This window comes from Trichechus manatus, unplaced genomic scaffold, assembly GCF_000243295.1.
Source record: "Trichechus manatus latirostris isolate Lorelei unplaced genomic scaffold, TriManLat1.0 scaffold00001, whole genome shotgun sequence".
NCBI classification, from domain to species: Eukaryota; Metazoa; Chordata; class Mammalia; order Sirenia; family Trichechidae; genus Trichechus; species Trichechus manatus.
In genome coordinates, this window is record NW_004443937.1 from 24,730,875 (window position 1) to 24,736,933 (window position 6,059).

A 6,059-nucleotide genomic window follows, 5' to 3' on the forward strand; every position below is an offset into this window, starting at 1 on the left:
ACAAAAACATAGTTGATTGTAAACCACATATAGGGCAAACAGTTCTCCACCCCTCAGCAGCCTTGAGGTCACCACAGTAAAGGACAATCATTGGTATTTGTAAGGATAACTTTGAGCTGTCAGAAAAAAAATAAAATTATGCTTATGACTCACTGCTTAACAGGGCAGGAATTTACATTCTGTATTAAAGTTTTTTGTTTTTGTTTTTTTAATGTCTAACTTTAAAGACGTTTAAGTATTTAGATGCAGAATCGTTAGTATTAGGAAATTAATTTACAAGAGTGTCTAATTTTTTACACCTACCCAAGGTTTTTCATGGCTTATGCATTCATTACTTCTGCAGGAAGCAGAAATTCAATTTAACAGATGTTTGGATTGAGCACCTGCAATGGGCCTGGTTCTTGAGTTGCTTGGTCCAGGTACTCAGTCCAGGGATTTCTTTTTTTCAGATCTGTTACTATTTAAAGGCACCTGTGGCCTGGCTGAAGCCCTGGTGGTGCAGTCGTTAAGAGCTCGGCTGCTAACCAAAAGGTCGGCAGTTCGAATCCACCAGCCACTCCTTGGAAACCTTATGGGGGGCAGTTCTACTCTGTCCTATAGGGTTGCTGTGAGTCAGAATTGACTTGACGGCAACGGGTTTTAGGTGGCCTGGCTAGGTGAGCGCACTGGGCTAAAAAGGCCAAGCAGGCTTCATGATTTCTTCTAATTTGAGTTTACCCTTTGACGAGTATTGACTGTGTGCATGGACTGTCTATTGCATTTGCTCTTCTGTCTCCTAGGTTCATTGAGTAACTAGATGTTATTGATGTTCCACCTGTAACCCCTTATTTTAGCTTGGAGGATGGACTGCAGAAGGTTCCTTGTATGTCTTCGCCTGGGGGCCATTCCTAGCCGTAGGAGCATGCTAAGCCCGGACACAAGAAGTGCTGGGAATTACCTCCCCAGGAGCAACTCTCAACCAATGGTAATGAGGAGTTGGTGGATACATTCTCCAGCTTTGTCACCCCTCAGTGGGTTTAAGCCCAGTAACCTGCTATTAACATACCCTATTAGATTCCTTCCCTTCCCAACCTCACGCCCACATGCCCTTACCATGATTCCTGGTGACCCTTGTCTCAGGGCCTACTTTTGGGAGAGCCCAACTAACACAGTTGGTGCCAGAAGTGGTCCTAGACAGCAGCCCCTCAGGATGAGATGCTGGACTTGGATTACTCACCAGCCAGATGACAACAGGATCCCGTTGCTGATGGTAAATGGGGTGGTGATAGCCCCTGATGTGCTACTGGGTCACAGTTACCAAACTCTCACCTGTGGTAGACTGGAATGAAGGAAGATAATGACAAGTTGGGTGCCAGGAAAACTAGGAGGTCTGCCGCATGGCGACACTTAGAGAGACCACATCTCCTGAGTCCAGAGAACAGAATGTGCTGAGAATCAGGCCCAAGATTGGCTCAAAAGGTTGGTGCAATTACAAAGGAGACAAAATTCACAGCCCTGGGAAGTCTCCTTTGCTTAAGTCAGGCCCTGACTGTGAAGGAATGACTTGTTCTGGTTTGATCCCCTGTGAAGATTTGCATTTCCACCCCAGATATACTGAATCAGAAGCTACAATTTAACAAAATCTCCAGGAGCAGTTTGAAGCCCTAGACATAATATCCAAACCAAAACTCACTGATGTTGAGCCGATTCCGACTCATAGAGACCCTATAAGACAGAGTAGAACTGTCCCATAGGTTTCCAAGGCTATAAATCTTTACGGAAGCAGACTGCCACATTTTTCTCCTGTGGAGCAGCTGGTGGGTTGGAACCACTGACCTTTTGGTTAGCAGCCAAGCACTTTAACCACTGAGTCACCAGGGCTCCTTGGACATAATACCAAAACCAAACCCATTGCTGTCGAGTCAATTCTAACTCATAGCAACCCTATAGAACAGAGTAGAACTGCCCCATAGGGTTTCCAAGGAGCAGCTGGATTCAAACTGCTGACCTTTTAGTTAGCAGCTGAACATTTAACCACCGTGCCATCAGGGCTCCTGGATATAATACAGGGGATCCCAAATACCATCATAGCCCTCTTGCTAGAATGGGAGCTTAGAGGGACCAGGTGATCAATAAAGTTCTGGTTCAAGGCCATCTCACAGTGGATCTAATGGATCTGACTCTGAGAACCCACCCTGTGGTTATTTCCCTGGTTCCTGAGTGGACAACTGAGATGAGTATGCTTCACTGATAGACCCTTCATTGACCTCTTGATCTGAGGACTAAGAGCCATGTTAGTAGAAAAGGCTAATTTTCAGCTCAGAACTGCTCTTCCCAGCCCCTACCTCCTGGCCAAAATCAGAAGTAACATCATATCCCGGGTGTTATAGTAGTGATCCCTATGCTATCCCCACTGAATGGCTCTTAAAAAAAAAAAAAAAAAAAAACCCAAATCAAAACCAGGTTGATCATGGAAAATGGAGGTGGACTAACATAAACCAAGAGGTAGCTCCAGTGGCAGCTGGAGGTGGTATCTCTCCTAGAACAAATCAGCACAACCTCTGACACTTTGTATGATGCTATTGATCTGGTTAATAAGTTCAATCCCCATCAGTAGGGAATTTAAAAATAGTTCACATTCACCTGGGTCAGATAACAGTATACATTCACAGTTTTGCCCCAAGAGTAGGTAACTCCCCACTTTGTTATAATACAGTTCAAAGAGTCCGTAATCATCTTGACTTTCTGCAGAACATCATGCTGGCCTACTGCATTGATGACAAAATGTTAATTGGACCTGGTGAACAGGAATTGGAAAATTATCTGGATGCTCTGTAGGACACCTGTGCACCAGAGAGAAGGCAGTAAATCCTACAAAGATTCATAGGTCTAACATAGCGATAAGGTTTTCAGAGGTCCAATGATCTAGAGAATGCTGGGATATCCGACCAAAGTCAAGGACAAGTTGTTGTATCTTGTGCCTTCTACCACTAAGAAAGGCACAGCACTTGGTAGTCTTTACATTTTGGAATGAGCATATACCACACTCAGGAAGCCCTCTCTGACCATGGGGTCACTCAGAAGGCTGTGGGTTTTGAGTATATAGAGTCAGAGGGGCCTCTGTAGCCCTCTCTGGTTCAGGCTGTAGTGCAAGCTGCCCTGCCACTTGGGCAATATGCCCCAGAAAATCCATGGTGCAAGAGACATCTATGGTAAAGATGCTGACAATCCCAAATTAGAGAGTTGTGGTGCAGAAACTTCTAGCCTTCTGGAAGAAGGCAGCAGAGAACTATTCACTTTTTGAAAAGCAGACCCTGGCATGCTACTGGGCCCTTGAAGAGCCTAAGTTGTCCATTTTGAACTGGGTCTTGTTAAAACCACTAAATCATAAGTTCAGGCAGGAGCATCATTAATTCATAATAAAATAAAAAAGATAAATTCCGGATTGGGGCCAAGAGGGTCCAGAGGGCAAAGCAAGTTGCAAAAACAGATGGTCTGGATCTCCATATCATTGCACTGATACCTCTCCCTTAGTTTACACCTATGGCAACAGAGGAGGAAAAAAAAAAAAAAAAAAAAAGTCCAGGCTTGGTAAATGAATGGGTCAGCTCAATATCTGAGTGGAAGCTGAAAATGGATTGTTGCTGTTCTACAGCCCCTCTCGGGCTGAAAGACAGTGTTGAATGGAAATTCGCCTAGTGCAGAACTTCAGTACACTTGATCAACTATGTGTGGATGGAGAAGAGGTTGGAGGTAAGAATATACACGGACTTCTGGGAGTGACGAATGGTTCAACGCGAGGGCCAGGGTCCTGGAAGGAGTAAGTTTGGAAGACTAGAGGTAAGGAAGTGTGGGGAAGAGGCATGTGGATAGACCTACAGGAGTAAGCTCAGAGTGTGGGGATGGATCTTTTTGTTTCTGTCGGTGCCTACCAGAAAGCGTCCACTGCAGAGAAGATGCTGAACACCAGGTGGACAGAGGGACTTGTCCATATGTGTCTCAATCAGCTGTGTCCTCAGTCACCCCACATTTGCACAATGAACCCTTAAATGAAGTAGTCATGGTGGCAGGCATTAGAGGCTATGCATGGGCTCCCTTTCACCAGTGCTCAACTAGCTAGTGCTGCTGCTGAAATATCCAACCTGTTAGCAGTAGAAATAATGCTAAGCCCTTGATGTAGTGTTATCACTCTAGAACAGTGAGTCAATTGGTAACAAGTTGATTACATTGGACCCCTTCTGCTCTGGAAGGGGCAGTGATTCATCTTTATTGGAACTGATATGTATTTCAAGTGTGGGTTTGCCTTACCTGTTCACTATGTTTCTCCCAGTACTACTGTCCAAGAGCTCACACGGGATCCTGCATAATACAATCTCAGATCAAGGGACCCACTTGAAGGTCAAAGAAGGGATAATGGGCACATGGGCATGGAGCCCACTGGTTCTATAATATACTGCATCACCTTGGAATTGCCACCTTATTAAATGTTAGAATTGCCTCTTAAAGGAGATGATGCCCTGTGGGACTCAGGTGCTTTCCTTCAGGATGTGGTATATGTATTCAACCAACAGCCAAACTACATAGGTTTGGGAATGAAGGGGTGGAAGTAGGAGTGGCTCCTCTCACCCATCATTCTGTTATTTATTTGGGGGATTGTGTACTTCCTGTCCCTGAAGCTTTAGGCTCTATGGGATTAGTGTTCTTGGTCCCCAGGGGTGCTTCCACCAGTACATTGTAAAGGTTCCAATGAACCCCAAACCATGACTGCTGCCTGGTCATTTTGGCACTCTTCAGGCCAGTAGACCAACAGGCAAACAGGAGTTACCATACTGGCAAGTAATTGACTGTAATTATCATGAGGAGCTAGGGTTGTTACTACATAATGGGGACAGGAAGGAGTGTCTGGGACTCAGGAAACATAGAGTTGCTTCTATGCCAGGCGATAACAATAAATGGAAAATTTCAGCAGCCACAGCATGCCAAGGGCAAAATAATCAGAGGCTCAGACTCCTCAGAGAGGAAGGTCTGGGTCATCCAAATAGGTAAGCAATGGTGACCAGAGAAGTGCTGGGTGAGGGTGAGAGGAACTCTAGAACAGGAAGTACAGGAGGGAGATGATAAACCTTAATTATGGCTTCAGGACCAACTGCAACAGTGAGGACCACAGCTTGTCCCACTAACCTTCCGGTAGACTTTTTTTTTTTTTTTGATTTTTTTAAGGAATTGTGATCAGCCGTTGCTTTGACTCTAATGTACCTAAATATATCTGTTGTTGTGTGCCACTGAGTCAATTCTGACTCATAGTGATCCTATACAGCAGAGTAGAACTGCCCCATAGGGTTTCCTAGGCTGTAATCTTTTTATGTGTTTTGGAGCCCTGTCATTGGGTACGTAGATGTTTATTACGGTTATGTCTTCATGGTGGATCGTCCCTTTAATCATTATATAATGCCATTCTTTGTCTTTTACGGTGGATTTTGTTTTAAAGTCTATTTTATCTGAGATTAGTATTGCCACTTCTGCTCTTTTTTGATAGATGTTTGCTTGATATATTTTTTTCCATCCTTTGATTTTTTTTTATCATGTATTCCCACCTCCCCTTTTTTATTGTACTTTAGATGAAGGTTTACAGAACTAGCTTCTCATTAAATAGTACATATATTCTTTTATGACATTGGTTAATGACCCCATGACATGTCAGTACTCTCCCTTCTCTACCTTGGGTTCCCTATTACCAGCTTTCCTGTCCCCTCCTGCCTTCTAGTCCTTGTGCCTGGGCTGGTGTGCCCCTTTAGTCTCGTTTTGTCCTATGGGTCTAATCTTTGGCTAAAAGGTGAACCTTGGGAGTGACTTCATTACTGAGCTAAAAGGGTGTCTAGGGGCCATACTCTCAGGGTTTCTCCAGTCTCTGTCAGGCCAGTAAGTCTGGTCTTTTTTTGTGAGTTAGAATTTTGTTCTACATTTTTCTCCAGCTCTGTCCGGGCCCCTCTGTTGTGATCCCTGTCAGAGCAGTCAGTAGTGGTAGCTGGGCACCATCTAGGTGTACTGGACTCAGTCTGGTGGACGCCGTGGTAGTCGTG